The following is an 18,378-nucleotide window of genomic DNA, read 5'->3' as shown; positions in this document are numbered from 1 at the left end:
CTCTGGGTGTGTTTGATGATTATTCCCTCTTCCGCCTATTTCCTCGGAACATCCTCCCAATCCTAAGAGTCCTCCCAAATCCTCTGCACATATTCCCCTGACTATTTGGCTCTGAGCGACCTTAGAGCCTCTTGCTTTCTCTGAAACGTGTCTCTTAGACCCAGTACCATTAGTTTCATAGCTTAATAATACTTGGGATTTTTGTCTTACAAAAGTTCCCAGGTTTTGGAAGGACACCGAAGGCCAAGTGAATGCCACCTGGTGTGAGCTTCCTCCAAAAATCTCCAAGTATCCCCCCGGACCACACAGTCACAAGGGTCTCACCACCTCTTACTTCCCTGTAAATATTTAACCATCAAGGATTCTACTTCTCAGCCACCTTTGACTTATCATCAGAGTCCAAACTTTACCCATGATGGAAACATGCCAAATAGCTAATAACAGGACCACAAAACGGTAGTGTCTCCAAGATTTGACGTCTTGTACATTCACCAGTCTCTAGACTTAACACCCCAAGATTTCAGTTATTTCTGATGTTATAAAGTTCTACTGACTTCATAATTCTAGACCTGCCTCAAACTGCTTGTTTTGTTTTCAGAGATTTACTGCAGATCGGTTCCATTTTTCACTGTGTTCTCTGCAGTGATCATCCGCCTTCTTGGAACAAAGGAGACACAGAAGGTCGAGTTGTTGATTTAAACTGAGTATTTAATGAGGATTTACAAATCATAGGCTCGTATAGTGTGTGTGTTTATACATGCTTGTTCAATGGGTAGACTGTTTCCATGAGACTTTACTTCGCCATCCTGAATCCGGTGGGTCAAGACTTGTGAAAAACATTGATGCATTTATATAAAACATAAGGATGGGTGATGTGTTACCCACTTGTTCCTGCCCTTGCTGCTTTAACAGAGATTTTAGAGGTGCTTAGTCCATGTCTGGAACTATTCTAGATGCTGTGGATACAGGAATGAAACAAGGCAGTTAAGTTCCCCACAGCCATGAGGCCACAAACTGGAGGAAATCCATGGTCTGGAAAGGAGCAGATGACACGTGCCTGACACATGTCCTCCCGGGTCACACAGAAATGCAAAACAGGCCACCATATGACAAAGTGTGAGGAAGACGGCAGAGTCCTTCAAAGCTGAATTTCCACTAATTGTATTTCTGGTGAGAGAAGGTAGATTCGGAAGTACGTTATTGATGAACCCAACTGACGTTCTGGCCTTTGAACAAAACAGAACACATAATCCAGATAACTTTTTGGCTTTTCTATTAACCACATTTTATAATGGTAAATAATGTTACTTTTATAATAAGAGGATATTGAGCCATAGTTATATAGAAATAAACCTGAGTTTTAAATACTTCACTTAACGAAACTTCTCATGTAAAACTCAGTAGGCTGATGTTAGGGAGGCGTGGTAAATAGCAAACACCAAGCTCCGGTGGTCCGGTGTTCTGTTTAACAATAAAAAATATTGTAATTACATTATGTATAAAACATTATAGTAGCAGGTGTAACCTATCAGATTACCTATTCAGCCCTTAAGAGAATGGCTTCATAGAATAATACTGAAAGCGACAAAATCAAAGACATTGAGGTAATAAAGGCAAGAATGCTCTTACTGTTTTTCTGGGTCTTCAAGGTAGACAGACTGACTCACTGGGAGGCGAGTGAACTTGGAAGGTTACCCTTCTCTGTTTCCAAGTTGTGTGGCTAGAGAACGATTCTTGTGGTTGGTGCTGAGATAATTCATGGTGCCAGTGGAGAAGAGTGTGGCCAGGACAGAGGGTTGGTATACACTGTTCCAGGAGACCTCTGTCTGTGTTTTTCAGAAGAGGGGGAAGCATGGCTTGTAGTCTTCTCGGGAGGTGACTCCCATAGCATCAGTCTACACCTGGCCTGTTGGGGCCACCTGCCTCTTGGGGCAGATGCAGCTCAGCGGTGGTTTCTAAGACTCAGCCCACGTGGTCCCTCCGTCATGGGCCCACCATGCTCAGTCATCTATGCCCAGTTATAGCTCCTCCTTCTGGAAGAGCCTCTGGTCCTGGGCCAGTCCTTGAGTGCTCAGAGAGCTTCCTTTGATGATGTTCTGCATCCCTCACTCCAATGCCTGGGACCACCTGCTGGTGTCTTTCTGACGGCCTCATTGATCTGCTACTCAACAGACTCTGGAATGTCCTCTTCTAGAGAGAAGAAGAGCCAGTCCAGGGGCAGATGTTGAAAACCAGTGGACCTGGTTTTCTGGTTGCCAGAGATTAGCTCCTCAACTACATGTTAGCCAACAGGAAGCTGGAAGTCTCCCTCCTGCAAAGGTGTGTGGCTGGCTCTGTACCTGGAGGAGTGAAGAGCTGGTCCCAACTCTCTCATGCCTTCCCGTGTCCCACAGGATGTCCATGTGAAGAGGAGAAACTGGTGTGAGATAATTGTTTGTTCCTAAACATAAATGGTTTAATTATGAATGCAAACACTTTTTGTCCAATTTTAATATAAACAGTCTTTTCCAGGAAAGCAACTATATGTAAACTGAGGAAGGTTTTTATTATTATTATTATTATTTAATTATTATTCATTAAAAAACCAAACCCCTGATGCTGTCCATGGCATTGGCACCATCACTAGGAAACATCTGAATCAGTCTGAATTTGGATCTACCACGTTCATGGAGAGTCTGCGTATAGCGAGGATCTGACTAGACAATCACGTGCCTGAGTCGAGCCTCAGCTATTTGCATCTTCAGTTAGACTAGTTGAATCTTTTGTTCCTCTCTGGGCAAAGAGATTATTTCTATTTCATCTGTGAGCTTCTGTGATATCCAATCATCAAACTGAGATAATTCCACATATTATCTCACTTAACTCCCACCCTGCTCTAAGATCCGTGGTAGGTATTTTCATCTCCAGAGTTTTACAGAAACCTTCATTGAGCCTGTATCTTAAATGGTGAAATCAAGATCGGAACCAAGTTTATCTGCCTCAAACATCCTGTCTCCCTACCTCACAACCTCTCTCTTTTCAAGGTGTAGCATCTCAGTCCAAATAGATGTCTGCTTGGCAAAATGTCTTGCAGAATCCCACAGTGAAATGACATATTTCATGCACTCTTGGGGTATTATTTGGAAGCAGAATGCATCGCAGTATTACAGCAGTGTCCTTGAGAAAACCCTCTGCTTAGTGACGACCTTGCCACGTGAGTAGATGCATCTCAAGTGACATTTCCCACCTTGGCTGTGGCTGGGCCAGGCCAGAGGGGATCTCTGGCGGCAAGTCTCCTAGGAGCCAAGAGGGTCACCTCCTTTATTTAGGAGGAAATAAATTAGATTCTTCTACCCCAAATAAGAGCTGCTTATTATTTGAGGAAGAGAAATTAGAATCAAATCACTGTAATTAGTGGTTCAGAGAACTCTAAACCTCTCATTAGAACCACAAAAATTTTCCCATTTCAAAATTCTGTTTCATCTCTATTTTTTCCAGGATGGTAAAAGGATTCACAAATGGAAGCTTCGATGGCATTTGTATTGAGAAATGGAAAAATTAGTCCAGAAGCCTTAACTCCACATGCCAATAGGAAGTGACCAGAAGGAAAAGGAGGCAGGAAGTTATCAGCTGCAATTCTGCCACCTGGGAGCACGGGTTTCATTCAGCTATAAAACCTACTTTGTAGGCAAATGAAATGTTTGCTAAAGTTTGTGCCAAATTTCTCTCTCTCTCCTTCCTCTTTTTTAAAATAACATTTTCTTTCCCAGTTTGGCTATCAGGTTTATAAAAAGGTATATTTGTAGGAGTTCCCGTTGTGATTCAGTGGGTTAAGAACCTGGCTAGTATCCATGACGATGTGGGTTCGATCCCTGGCCTCGCTCAGCAGGTTAAGGATCTGGCATTCCTGTGAGCTTCAGCATAGGTCACAGATGCAGCTCAGATCTGGTGTTGCTGTGGCTGTGCGTAGGCCTACAGCTGCAGCTCAAACTGGACCCCTAGCCTGGAACTTCTATATGCTGCAGGTGCAGCTCTTAAAAAAAAAAAAAAAAGGAATATTTTTAACCATCAATGATTTAAAATCTATGCTTGTATTTGATTCATAACCTGATTGTGGCATTGCCACGTGCTGGGTATTCACATGACTAACTGGTTTGCAGAACTATTTATATGGGCTTAGATCATTTATACAAATTTGATTGTAATTCAGTACTGGTTAATGGGCCATAAAAATAAAGGGCGAGCCAACAACAAAAGGAATATGGTTTATTGCCTAAAAGAATGCCTGGGGACTGTGGAGGCTTGATAAGTTAATAATAGCAAAACATTAACTTCCCCCAAGCCTTTGTCATCTGTGAAAGTGAGATCGCATGATACCCGTTTATAAAAGCACACTTTAAATATATACTTTAAAAGACAGAAAATACAAAATGCAGGGAAATTGGGTGATTTCCTGCCTGAACAAAGACTGAAGTTCAGGTGTGTTTCAGCCACACTTCAGATCGCCTTGCTCACCAGCCTCCAGAGAAGCGTTTGTTCCTTTCCTATCAGATGGAAAAATACCAGCTGCAGATGGATGTGGGGTCAGAGGAATCGGCCATAAAATATAAGAAAGGGCAATAAAATAATTTCCATGTTTGAAGAACATTGTATGCAAACTTGCAATGCATCTAGTTTAATTTTCTGTTTAAAAAAAAAAAAAAGCCATTTCCCCCAAGTGTTTTGATAACAATGGAATATGTCCACAAAATGCAGCCGAATGTGATTTACTCAAAACTCCTCCTGAACTGACCTCAGAGTTTCAGGCAGAGACCAAACTATTGGGAGATTCCTCTTCCTCCAAAATAGAGGAAAAACTGTGTTTTCTGATTGGGGCGAATTGTCCCTGACAGTTTTATTCTCAGAAGCAGGAAATTTTAGAATATGCAGAGAAACGAAATAAAAGATATGACTTTAAAAATTTTCCTAGCAACTTTATTTAAGTGGCATTTGCCTGAGACCAGAGGCAAAGAACACCGTGATAAAATATGAAATTTGGAAGTTTGGAACTGAGGCAGCTAGAAGAAGACATTTCTGCAGCATTAGCCATAATCTGGAGCCTAGGGTGCCCCCCAGGGCGGGGGGTGGGGGCCAAGCCAAGCTGAGCAGGAAATGCAGAGTCAGTATGAATTAGCTCCTTGGGGTAGAAGAAGAAAGGGTGAGGGGAGAAGAACACAGAAAAATCTAGAATACCCACAGCAGAGGTAGAAATGGACATGGCAGGAGACCAGTAGTTGTATTTCAGCAGCAGCTTCTGTCGTAAATGGACGTCATTAACATATGTGGCCACTCGCCCACATCGAAACCAGAGACGTGAAAAGCTCTTTAAGAATGCGTTTGCTGAAAATCGGTCACATTGGGTTGAAAATGCCCTCCAGGTGGGGAGAATCAAGCTAGGGTATGGGACGCAACTTCTGACCCCCTCGAAAAGTCTTCCTCCTCCTCCACGCTAAAATAAAACTACTATACACCCAGAAGGGAAAGAATAAATAGTTCGGTCCCTACGTTTATTTAAAAGTTGTTTCTGTAGAGGGTAGCCTCCATTTGAACTTCCCAGGGACAGAGTTGCTGCTTTAGATAATTCAGCCTGCACTCCTGTTTTCTGAAATCATCGTAGAAGATTCTTAACACGGAAAAAATTTTGAGGGATCCATCACCTAGAGGAGTAACCTCCTTTTTTGAGATGGAGATTAAGATGGGGGTCAGAGCTCAGAAGGGCAAGGCAAGGAACACCAACCAGCTCCCCGGGATTCTTCTTAAAATGTTCTTAGAAAACAGCCGTTAAATCGGGTTCCAGTAGAAAAAATGAAGCCACGTGAGTCAGTACCGATATGTCATATCTTCTGTAATACTACGATATTCCCGAATTCCTCAGGTTTAGCACCAGTGTGAATAAAGCAGACCATTGAAATAAACGGAATTTATGCCACAAAGTGATGGAATGACTTGGCCGTAGGAGCGGCAGGCTCCTCAACCCCTTCTACTCAGAAGGAAGGAGTTGCTGGTTTGGGAAGTCCACTGTTTTGTGAAGAAGCTGGTTGGCTGGTGGTCGAGCAGGGACTGGGAAGGGTGGCCTGGGTGCCTGCGGCTCCTGGGCCTGGGTCCTGATGCCGACACGTGAGGGCAGCTTGGTCACTGTCCACGGCAAGACCCTCACACGCCCCGAGTGTGTGTGTGTATCTGTGTCCTCCTCTGTAAAACAGGGATCTAGAATAATCTCTCACGTGGTTATTGTCTCAGATCAGCAAGGCACATGGCAGCACTACGTAACCTGCACAGACCTATAAAAACAGAGCTGTAGCATTTGTACAGCCATATATAAATGTACCAACGTAACAGGTTATGTTATGTGGGTATGTTTATCGTGATGTTATGTACCTGATGGGAATGCTGGGGCCGAGGGATGGAAGCTGACTTTCAGCAGTCACTAAGGAGGTGATTCCAGAATTGGGTTTCAACTCTGGTGCATATGCTTTTCATTCTGCAGAAACTTTACCTCAAAATCACATTCTTGCCTTTCGGAGAAGTAGAGTCAATTACTCTTTCCTTCTATTTGATGGCTCATTCCTCCTAAACTGCACGCCCCATGTACCTCCTTTTGAGTCCTTATAGCAAGCATTTCGCTGATAAGAAGTAAACCCTGAACGAAAATCATTTCCACCATGTCCTACAGCTGCATATTGGTTCTGTAGCCATCAGCTTCCTCCTCATGAAATTCCTACCAAAGCTAGGCTGTGGCCCACAATAAAGACCCAGAGAGCAGGATGGGGCAAATTAATGTGACACGGCATCTCACAGAGCCCCCCTGGAGACAGGTGTGCCAAGGTTTCCACGGTTCTAACAGCTACAAAAAGGGTCTCAACTATAGAGAACATATCAAGAAAAGAGGAAAAAAAGACAACCTTTCTAATACGCAAAGAGTTTTATAAAAATGGACGTATTTCAAATTTTCAGAAATCTTTGCTGTCACACATCACCTAGCATGGTTAATTGCATGTAATTCCCAAAATGCTCCTCCATGCAGTGTCCCAGATATTCTAAAATAAATAATAAGCATCACAGTATGTGCAGTACAGTATATCAAGTATTCCACAAACATATTTGTCTTCCTAAAATAGATTTGCCGCCTTTCATGCCTTCCTGTTACTAAGAAACATCTTGAGAAAGACGGAACTCAGGACAGGGGCATGTGGAACTTCTGATCTCCGTGGTGGCTTCAGATAATTAAACAGCAGATGGCACCCCGATGTTCTAGCTCTGGGTTAGTCCCCACCTCTCCTGTTCCTTCCACATTTCAGGATCGCAGTCGCAGTGACATGAGCCTAAGAGTCAGCTGCATCTGGCACGTTTGAAACGTGTGCCTAGTAACCCTAACTAAAAACCTTGAATCGCTTGACAAGTTTTCTGTGAACTCACAGTTACCAGCTTCTTTTCTAAATACTCGCAGACAGTACACTGAAGAGAGGTGATTGTATGTTTTTGGCCAAAACTCACAGTAGTCTGTAGTTTCTGGAAATTCTGAAAGACATGCAATATTTGTAGCCAAAAAAAAAAAAAATCTTATAGAATCTATATATTTAAAAAATTTTATTAAAACCATTTTTTTCTGAGACTACACAGATTTATTGAACACATTCAGGTATAATTCTCACCTAGGTAAGAGAATTGTCATCTGCATTGAAGGCACCAAAGCCAGCTGGGATTCACACAGCTCTGCCTTTGGTCAGCATTACATCATATGTTCCCAAGGTCCTGCCTTCTTTGTTCTTGTAGCTTCCGACCAAAAAAAAAAAAAAAATTCTATTTTTTCTAGCATTTTTCATGGACTTCATTTGTCATGGGTTTGAGCCTTTCCTGACATTGTTCTCATAGGTCTGTTTTATGCTTGCCTCGTGTTTCCGTCTGATTTTGCACGTGTACGTCCCGCTTAGAGAGGATAAACGGGTTCGGTGGGATTCATGAGAAGCTGAGTCACAGATGAGTTAAAACCCAGTGAACACAAGAAGAAAAAAATTCTTACGGGATTGGCACAACTTTCCATTTCACATTTCCTAATGTTGGTCCCTTCCTTCTTCTTTCAGGGGTAATCTCTCGGCAAGTCTTTCTGAAGAAAGTTCCAGGCAGCGACCCTGCTCACTCCATCCTGGGAAGTCTCTGGGGTCCCCTAGAGTCCCCAGTATCACGCTTTTTCGCTGCTGGAGCATTTGTTTTAAGAGATTCTGCGTGCTGCCCAGAAGTGAGCTGGACCTTCATTCGTGTGTATGTTCATTCATTCCCACATTTAACAGGTATGTATTGAGTGCCCAAAGCCCGCTGCGTCCTGGTCTAGGTGCTTTTCATACCTCAGGGAGCAAAGAACAAGAACCCTGCCCTCTGCCACTTGGCATCATGGCCATCCTAGTGGGTGGTGAGGATGATAAGAGAGGCAAGACATTTCAGGCAAGAAGAAGAGCACAGGCTAGAGGCAAGAGTCAGAAGACAGCCTGGCAGGTCCCAGGAAAGAACTGCAAACTCTTCAAAAGTGCTGGAAGGTAACCAACAAGGTGAGGGGCAGCTGGGTGTCGGGAGGCGGGGTGGTCTCATCAAAAGGCTCTGGGTGCTCCTGGGCTGGCCATGGCTCTTACATCTAATGTTCAAATATTTGTTGAAATAAAGTAAAAAAGCTACGACACATCATTCAAATTTTGAGAGGTATAGTAGTTCTTGCAAAAATTAGGAGTATTTGGGAATTTGGTAGTTTTTTGGTTTTGTTTTGTCTTGTTTTTTTGGTTGCACCCATGGCATGCTAAAGTTCCCGGGGCCAGAGATCGAATCCACACCACAGCAACAATCTGATCTACAACTGTGACAATGCTGGATCCTTAACCTGCTGAGCCACCAGGGAACTCCCTGGTAGTTTTTTTGATGAATGCAAGAAGGAATGAGTGACATAAGGAATTAGAACAGTTGGATTTGAATTTTCACATGATGATTATTGTGTCCGTTGAGAAAGTAGATTTGGATAGAAACACATCAGAAAGGAGGTGACCAGGTAAGAAGGGAGCCCCAGGAAGGAATGATAAGGGTGAGAATCAGGGGCCAGTGTTGGCCTGGGGACTCCACTTAAGGGAGCCCCAGCAAAGCACCCACTGGAACTTAAGCCAACACTGCTCCCTGGAGTTGTGCGGTGGGCTGGCCTTGAGGGTGAACTACAGCAGGGACAGTGGAAATGAAAAGTGGGAGCAAGTTAAAAGGTATTTGGGTGATTAAAACAGACTGGGTCCGCTGACTAGCTGTTATTTATTTATTTTTTTCGTAAAGTTTAGGGCTAATGACAGAAGTACTAAAAATCACTCACAGCTTTCCCTAAAATTTTATTTGAGTGACCATAGTGTCAATTTGTGGGTTAACTTTATCAAATCATAGAACACAGACACAACTTCGAAAAACTGAAAAGGCATTTTTTCCACTTGTTATTTACTGAAAGGCTAATAAACACGAAGGCTGTTTCTATATCTGTCTCTGCCAGCTGAGTCCAATGGACAATTTATTTCCTCCCTGAAGAGTCTGAATTTACCATGATTTGCCCCTGGCTATTCCCACTGTCCTTTCTTTACCTAAAAATTCACATATACTTACTATTTTGTCATGCATTGCTTTCTAATCATTTCTTGCTAGCTGTGGTCAAGTACCCAACATTTCTCTTATAATCACCATGATGGTTGTAAGGTTAGAGGTTAGAGGTCAGAGGTAGGTTAATGTAAGGTGGGTGAGGCCATGAAATTAATGTAATTAATCTCATCATTCAAGTGTTGCAAGAGCAAAACCTTCGTCCTCAGAAAAATCTTTAATGTTTAAAATTGATATTTTCTGTCAAGCGATTTTTGAAATGTCTTCGTGTAAAAATTAAGGTGTTAGAAAAGAGAGTAAATGTCTTCTCATCTTTAGGATTTAGCATTAGGATGATAAAAAGTCACTGATCTGTTCTTTTGGGGGCCGTTTAATTTTTTCATCTCTAAAGTTTATTGCAAGTTTGTAAGATTTCATGTTTCTCAGTTTCTATTTTCAATGTGTGGATGTTATTTCTATATTTGTTAAAAATGTGTCTGCATTTTGCACATTTCTAAGATGATCTGCAGGTGTGAAGTTTCTGTTCAGATTTTTAAGTAAGTTGGTTTTGAAAAATCTTATCTTTACATTGGAAACGCTAAGGTGCTGGGGGCTGATTTTAGTTTTCAGAAAGACTGGCTTGGTTTTTAATGTCTTATTCATTTTAAAAGTAAATTTAAAATGTTTCTTGAAAGTCTTACTAATAAAGTTCTTTGGCTGTGCTTGAGGTCATGATTTGGAATCTTTAGCAAGATGAAGGGACTGTAAACCAGGTGACCCAATAAATTTGGCTAGGAATTAAAAAGGATCACTTATTTTTTAGCCATTACTGAGATTTCTTGGAAGAATAATTTTGGATCAGGCAAAGATGGGGGGGAGCAAATTAATCATATTTGCTGAAAACTGACTTTGTACTTGAAATGCGTGTATTGTTACTCCTAGGTTTGGGTTTCATCGAGGGGACCCAGGCAACAAGAAAACTCTCTTGGACAGGAGCATGGCAGGTCAAGGTTAGCTCATGGACATAAAGGTCATCTGATTGCAGCATCCATCACATCAGAGTTGGTACCGGTGACCTCCTCTTCTCAAGGTCCCTTCCTCACTGAAGCTTCCCAAGCTTTCCTCCTGAAACTGAGCATGCAGTAAAAGCACAGTCTAAAACAAGAGGGTCGCTATTTGGTCAAGAATGTTTAAGCAACTCTGCAACTCCACTAGAATGCTAATAGGCTAATTTTGATTTCACGCCCAGAATCATTCAGTTAACCCAACTGCACTGGACTGATAGAGCGGAAGCAGAAGCCAAGACAGCAGGAAAAGGACTGGGAGTCAGATAATACATCTTGGTTCAGTCCCAGCCCTGTTGACTTATGGTATCGACCTTTCTGATCTCTGCTTCCTTATCCTGAGAATGGATCAGCCACTGCAACTCAGGAAAGAGGTCAAGCCTGAAAACCACTGGCAGGGGTCCACAATCTATTTATAAAAATCCAGAAAGCCACCTCATGAACTTCACCTTGAATGGGCTTTTTCTACCTTCGTGGTGAGTCTCGTGTTTGATGGTGAGCCCCTTGAGGACGTGTCTCCTGGCTGGGTTGTAATCATCCACACCACCCGCATTTTGCCTCATGTTTAGAATAACAAACTCACAGAACCTCAGAAAAGCCTGAAGCCATCAATCACCAATCAGATCCTTCACACTTTACAATATTCTTGTCCAATGATCAACGTGGCGGTTAATTTTACATGTCAACTCGGCTAGACCCTGGTACCAGTTTTGGCCAAATATCAGTCTAGATGTTACTGTGAATGTAGCGTTTAAGTGAGATTAGCATTAAGCCAGTTGACTTTGAATAAAGCAGTAATAATCTGAGTAGGCTTCATCCAGCTGGGTCTTAAAGGGAAAGACTGAGGTGCCACATGAAAGAAGGAGTTCTGCCTCCAGACGGCCTTTGGAGTCAAGCCAGAGACATCACTTTTTCCTTGAGCTCCCAGACTGCCAGCCTACCCTGTAGACTTTAGACGTGCCAGCCTCCATACTGCATGGAAAACCCCGCCTCATACAACCATGTCGCGGCCTCTTAAGTGTTGTCAAGTGATCAGGGGTGTGTTGGAGGTTGGCTTTTGCAGCACCAGGGTCCTGGGACTGAATCCCATCTCAACAAGGTACTAACTGTGGGACTTCGTGCTGTGGCACAGTAGGTTCAGGATCTGACTGCAGCAGCTCAGGTCACTGAGGCAGCACAGGTTCAATCCCCAGCCCAGGACAGTGGGTTAAGGATCTGGCTGCATCCGTGCAGCTCAGAGTCAGTCCCTGGCCCAGGAACTTCCAAATGCTGTGAGTGTAGCCAATGTAAAACAAAAGCTGCTGTGATTTTGAGCAAGTTACTTAGACTTTTCAGAGCCCAGCTCCCCATCTATGAAATATGTGTAATACCAACTGCCTTGACAGAACGTCTTGTAAATTCCAAATGATACAGACAAAGCACTCATAACATAGACGGTTCTCAGCAAATAACCATTATTTTGCTTTGATGAACTAAATGCAAGTCCTGTTATTAACTGTACTAGTAGCTAAAGGCAAGGCTGGTTTGAACTCCTCCACTGAATTCATCTTTCTTGGCCAGAAACTGACTGCATACTTCACAGTTTAGGATTAACTTTTATTGCCATGTTGCCATGCAGGCTGCACAGAGATGCCTCCAGAATTGAGTCAGCTTTCTTTTTTTCTGAGCCAGCAAAGAGAGACCTCTTTGAGCACGGCTCTCCGTGGCTGGGAAGAGCCATGACTGGCAAGCAGAACCACACCTGAATGACTAAAAAAATGGGAGATAATGGTTTAAACTGCTGACTAGCCTCATGGAATTGACTTAAAAGCAAATAGTGTAGGAACACACAGAGAATCTGCCTAAGCACAGGTTCTTCCCATTAATCAGATTCCCAAATGAATCAAAAAGAAATTTAAGTGATAATCACTAGCCTAAGATGTATGAGCATCATAGGATTTTTTTTTTTTTTTAATGTGAGGGCTTCCATTTTTTTCTAAAGAGCATAACCACCAAATAGATAATTGTTTTCTGAATGTAAGTATTAGGGGTTTCAAGGGCATATCATTTGGGATATGAAGTCATAACAAATTATGAGAGACAATTATTAAAAGGAAAAACAAGCTTTTGTGAAATTGAATGCTTTATAGTTCTCTTTTAATTTGATGTGATAATGCTGTCAGAAAGATATATTTCAATCTCTTGTTACCTAAATTCATACTATAATATTTTCCACAAATTTTCTTTCCTTCCTGGGTCCCTAACTACTTCAGACAGGACATTGGGACTTTCTGATTTGTTAGTCAGTATCTAAAGTCAATATTTCCAAGAAGAGACTCAGGAACAGCTTTCAAGGAAGATTTGATCACCTCTCCTTAAACCACACTTTCAAATTGCTCACATGGAACTGCAGGCCACCAACGAGACCACATGTTCAACAGTCTAGACGGCAGACATGACTTTAAAAGGAGGAAGAGGGAGCTCCTGTGAGGCTCAGTGGGTTATGGACCTAATAGAATCCGTGAGGAGCTCCACAGGTTCCTGGCTCAGTGGGTTCAGGATCCAGCGTTGCTGGGAGCTTCGGTGCAGGTTGCAGACATGGCTGGGATCCAGCATTGCTGTGGCTGTGGTGGAGGCCGGCAGCTGCAGCTCAGATTCAACCCGTAGCCCGGGAACTTCCATATACCACAGGCGTGGCCCTAAAGAGACAAAAAAATAAAAAATAAAATGAGGAAGAGTCACACGCAAAGAATCCATGACTAAGGATAATTTGGTTACGCGAAATTAATTTGGTTAGCCAAAGAATTAACTACCAAGCCACACTGAAATTTGCGGTGAGAACCCGTTAGACATCCAGCTCTGGGCCAGGGGTCCCTCCTTCAACAGCAGAGGCTGCTGTCACCAGCTGTTGACCCACGGCCTGTGGCAGTCTGACTAATCACCAAGAGCTGAAGTCGCCCAGAGACTCTCAGGGAACTTTGGAAAATATTTTCTTTGGGAACAAAAGTCATACAAATACTGATAAAAACTTATACTGGAAGCCACAGTCAGTCTCATTCAAACAATCTTCCTATGAAACATACACATATAAACACACACTCTACTAGTTAACATTTGCTGCCATAGTCTACCACTTCTGGGGGAACATGGTAAGAAATGATACCCTTTTTTGTTGATTTTATTTTCTTTTTACACTTTGTGTTGATCTTTAAAAATAACTAGAAACTCTTCCATACATGGAGTTTTAACATCCATCAATCCCACGTTAAAAGAGTTTATTCAGCTTTAACATTTATCATTTTAACTTCTTCCTGTTTACATGGTTATTTAGCAGCACTTCTCTAGAGACGTTTCTTTTTTTTTTGTTTTGGATCTGTCAACAACATCGGATAAGACCTTTTTCCTCTCTGACCCTGTGTGGGAGTTCATAGGATCAGGGAAGCCATATGTCAGACCCCAGTTCTCTAGACTGACCTTAAGCCATCAGCATAATATTGTGGCTTCTCATATCCTTATGATTATTCCGGAACAAAATCATCTTTCTTTGCTTAAGTTTGTAGGGCATTCGATGTGTTGGTTTTTGCCCTGTCATTTGAAGCCTGTTATCTGCTTATTCTTGGGAGCCATCTCAGCAATTAGCTCTCATTTTAGGGAAAAAGAAAGAAATTGTGCAGTAATATTTCATTTTGTCATCACAGATAACAGATGGCAAAAGAGCTGTGGCCTCATCATATATAAAAAGAATAGTTTCTCAGGATGTTCATTTAAAAATAATATTAGGAGCTCCCATTGTGGCTTAGCTATAACAAACCTGCCTAGGATCCATGAGGATGCAGGTTCCATCCCTGGCCTTGCTCAGCGGGTTAAGGATCTGGTGTTGCCGTGAGCTGCGGTGTGGGTCACAGATGAGGCTCAGATCTGGTATGGCTGTGGCTGTGGCTGTGGCGTAGGCCAGCAGCTACAGCTCTGATTAAACTCCTAGCCTGGGACCCTCCATGTGCCACACGAGTGGCCCTAAAAATCAAAAAATAAAAAGGGAAAGGCAAGCTTAACTAGTGACTTTGAGAATTAGTTCTTGCTTCTACATGTCTAGAAAAATGATAGTAAATAATATTTTGACATAAATATTGCAGACCGTCTTCAAACTTTATTAAAAAGTAAAATACCTTAAAAAGCAAGAGTCAGGTTTTTCCTAGGTTATTTTGTAGCCTGGGCTGTCTGTTTCCTTATGCTCTCCAGTGTACATGACTACATTTGATTTAATTTCTGGATCTGCCTTTTGCCGTGTGAACTCACGTAATCTGAGCTCCTCTCCTCATGCTCCTTATCCTCTAGTTTCTAGTTGGCAAAACAGGAGAATAAACAACATATTTATCCATAGGAGTTCTAATGAGATGAACACAGATCACAGCAGCATGCTTAAAAAAATCATCTGTATCTGAAAACAGTATATGGGGTGTTTAAAAGCAAGGATTTTGAAAGATGATTAGACCCCTGTATGTGACGGGATTTGCTAAACAGGAGGTATTTGGCCTGGAGGAAATCTCACAACCTGACCTCTCAAATGCCAACGACTTATGTATAAAATGGGGATAGCAAGCCCGCCACCACACCGCGCTGTCATGAAGAGTGGATGATACTGAGAAGATTTCAGCATGTGGCCTTGGGTCTCAGAATTCCACTGGCATTGGTGACCATTTCTTATGGCACGAAAAAGAGTTGATGAATCCCTTTTCCACTCATCGAAGTGATTTCCTTTGAGCTGAAGAGTAGAACTGTCCTCCGGCCTCAATCATGTTTCCTAGAATAAGGCTGGGGGGTCTCGTGGGCAGCTGGAAGTGCAGATGGGGTCTCGGGCACTACGTCTTGGCTAGACATCACTTCCCAAGTCATGCGTCGCTGGCTGGTAACTGAAGCCACACATCCGGAGGAAAGCACCCAACAACATACAGAGAGGGGTGGAGGGCGCGGGGAGAGAGATGGAGAAGGGCTCATCCAGAGGGAGCCCGCAGCGTAAAGGTCGGGAAGATGAGGCGAATGTACAGTTTTCCCCTGAAACGAGAGCAATGGACCTAAGGGTCAGGGACAGAATCAGCCAAAATTTTAGCGAGGAAGAGGGTAACGAACTGACGTGCTTAATTATCTCTACAACCTCTGCTGCAGGTGTGAGGCTAATTGAATAGAAGGAAAGAAGAGAAATCAGGGCAGTCGATGAACCAGCTTCAGTCGTGCATATAATTGATCCCTGAGAGGAGAAGGAGCTGAGCTGAGACGTGGGCCCGTCAGGGAGGATCTTCGCTCTCGAATAACATTTTCCCTGCATCCCTGAGGGAAACGAGACGATGAAAACAGAGCCTTTGGGATCTTAAATTGCTCGTGGAATGTCGGGTCAACTGTAGGGAAAAGGCAGGGAAGGAAACCAGGGGGCAGGCCATCGTGATGAGGGGGAGAAGGGTGACTCTTGGGTGGGGTACCTCCTAGATGGTCCGCGCCTCCTGGGAAAGAAGCTTCTGCCCCTCCGCCACCTTGAACCTCGTCAATGATCCCCTTCTTCATCCTTCCATTCTCGAGGGTCACCTGGCCCCCTGATCGTAATATTCCCTCCCCAATATTCTCTCTCTCTCTCTCTCTTTTTTTTTTTTTTTTTTTTTTTGCTTTTCAGGGCCACGCTTGTGGCATATGGAAGTTCCCAAGCCAGGAGTTGAACTGGAGCTGCAGCTGCCAGCCTGCACCACAGCCACAGCAGTGCCAGATCCAGATCCAGGCACTGTCTGCGACCTACACCACAGTTCATGGCAGCACCGGATCCTTCACCCACTGATTGAGACTAGGATCAAACCTGCATTCTCATGGATGCTAGTCAGGCTCTTAACCCCCTGAGCCTCAAATGGGAACTCCCCCTCCTCAAAATTTTTATAACACCCTATCAAGAAACTCATCACACTCTACTGCAATGGCTCACGGACATGGCTTTTCCTCCCTTAAACTGCCAAATTCTAACAGGAAAACCATCTTCCTTATTCACTGCCATCTAGGGCACATGCTGGAACATGGTCAATGAGATCTGGGCCCAACAAGACTTTCTCAACTTCCCTAGAAAGATAATAAATTCCAATTTCTGGTCACACGCTCTTCCTATGTTATATTAATTTTGATCTTTTATTTTCCATTTTATACACTGACATTGTTTTCTGAATACAGGTTACAAATAATTTGTTTAACTCCCTAGTCTTAATACCACAAAGTCACCTGTTTCACCTTGGCTATCTTTTGATCAGTCAGCGTAGGATACACTTGTTAAGCCAGTCACACTCCAGTAACTTTGTGAATGAAAAAACTTTAAGGGGCAGGTCCCGTTGTGGCTCAGCAGATTAAGAACCCAGTTAACATCTGTGAGGTTGCAGGTTCAATTCCTGGCCTCCCTCAGTGGGTTAAGGATCTGGCGTTGCCGTGAGCTGTGGTGTAGGTCGCAGAGGCGGCTTGGGGCCAGCACTGCGGTGGCTGTGCCATAGGCTGGCCGCTGTAGCTCCTATTTGACTGTTAGCCTGGGAATGTCCATAAGCCACAGGTGTGGCCCTAAAAAGAAAAAATAAACACAAAAACAAAAAACCAAGGCTTTCCACATTTTTGTGCATTCTACACACTCCTGCCTGACTGGTACATCTGCGCCGCCTCCTCAGACAGGACTTCCAAATGCTTCCTCTCACCTCTAGCCGTGGACATAAAGGCCTTAGCCCTATGTTAGGACCAACATCCAAACGTGACCTTTTTCTTTTTTTTTTTCCAAGGTGGCACCTGCAGCCTACGGAAGTTCTTGGGCCAAGGGTCAGCTCTCGGCAATGCGGGATCCTTAAGCCACTGAGCGAGGGCAGGGATTGAACCGGCATCATTACAGAGGCAACATTCGGTCTTTAACACGCTGAGCCACAAGGGGAACTCCCCAACGTCCCCTTTCCAGACGTATCTCTAACACAGGTATTTGTAACTCTCTTGTCCTGTTTTCACAGTGGGCTTTTCAATCCATTTGCTTTGGCTCAAACCTCTTCCTTCAACCCCCAAACCATAGAGGAACGTCCTTTTCTCCACTCCTAATAACTCTGTCTTTAAAACAAGCCCTATTATCTATTGTCTCTCCTCTAAAGCCGCACTAGAGCATTCTTAGCCAGGGGCCAAAACACTCACTCATTCTCACCTATGCTTTATTTCACGGGAAGGAAATCTCAGAATTTTCTCACTTGTCAATTAGCATGTTTTAAAGTTGAAAGTGCATTTATTTTCCTTAGCTTCTCTGCAAATCTTTGAATAGGCTGTTCAACATTTCTGCTGTTCATCTATCACTTTCTCCATCTATTTACACATTTGTATATATTGATGTATTTTATATATCAACTTACATTTATAAGCCTGTCTTTACACATATATTGATGATCCAGAGTATCACTGGCTTATATAAAAAGCACAAAATAGGAGTTCCTGTCGTGGCGCAGTGGAATCGAATCCAACTAGGAACCATGAGGTTGCGGGTTCGATCCCTGGCCTCATTCAGCGGGTTAAGGATTGGTGTTGCCGTGAGCTATGCTGTAGGTCACAGATGAGGCTCGGATCTGGCATTGCTGTGGCTCTGGCGGAGGCTGGCAGCAACAGCTCTGATTGGACCCCTAGCCTGGGAACCTCCATATGCTGAGGGTGTGTCCCTAAAAAAAAAAAAAGACAAAAAAAGGGGGGGCAA

The 18,378-nt window shown here is 43.2% G+C and overlaps 2 long non-coding RNA genes across 5 annotated transcripts in view; one reads left to right on the top strand and one right to left on the bottom strand.

Moving 5' to 3' along the window:
• The window catches only part of LOC110255855, a 45,773-nt gene extending 31,293 nt beyond the window's left edge, over positions 1-14,480 (top strand). The window contains exons 3-4 of one of the 2 annotated variants that reach the window (XR_002336755.1): positions 8,100-8,306; positions 10,549-14,480. This is a non-coding gene — a long non-coding RNA (uncharacterized LOC110255855). Of the gene's footprint in view, positions 1-8,099 lie in introns of both variants that reach the window. The other variant, XR_002336754.1, reaches the window with a different exon arrangement.
• LOC106505351 overlaps positions 1-18,378 on the bottom strand; it is a 58,809-nt gene that overhangs the window by 23,603 nt on the left and 16,828 nt on the right. The window lies entirely within an intron of this gene.

Source organism: Sus scrofa, chromosome 11 (genome assembly GCF_000003025.6).
Source record: "Sus scrofa isolate TJ Tabasco breed Duroc chromosome 11, Sscrofa11.1, whole genome shotgun sequence".
Classification (NCBI taxonomy): domain Eukaryota; kingdom Metazoa; phylum Chordata; class Mammalia; order Artiodactyla; family Suidae; genus Sus; species Sus scrofa.
Note: the sequence above shows the minus strand (reverse complement) of the source record. Positions and strands in the feature narration are given on the sequence as shown.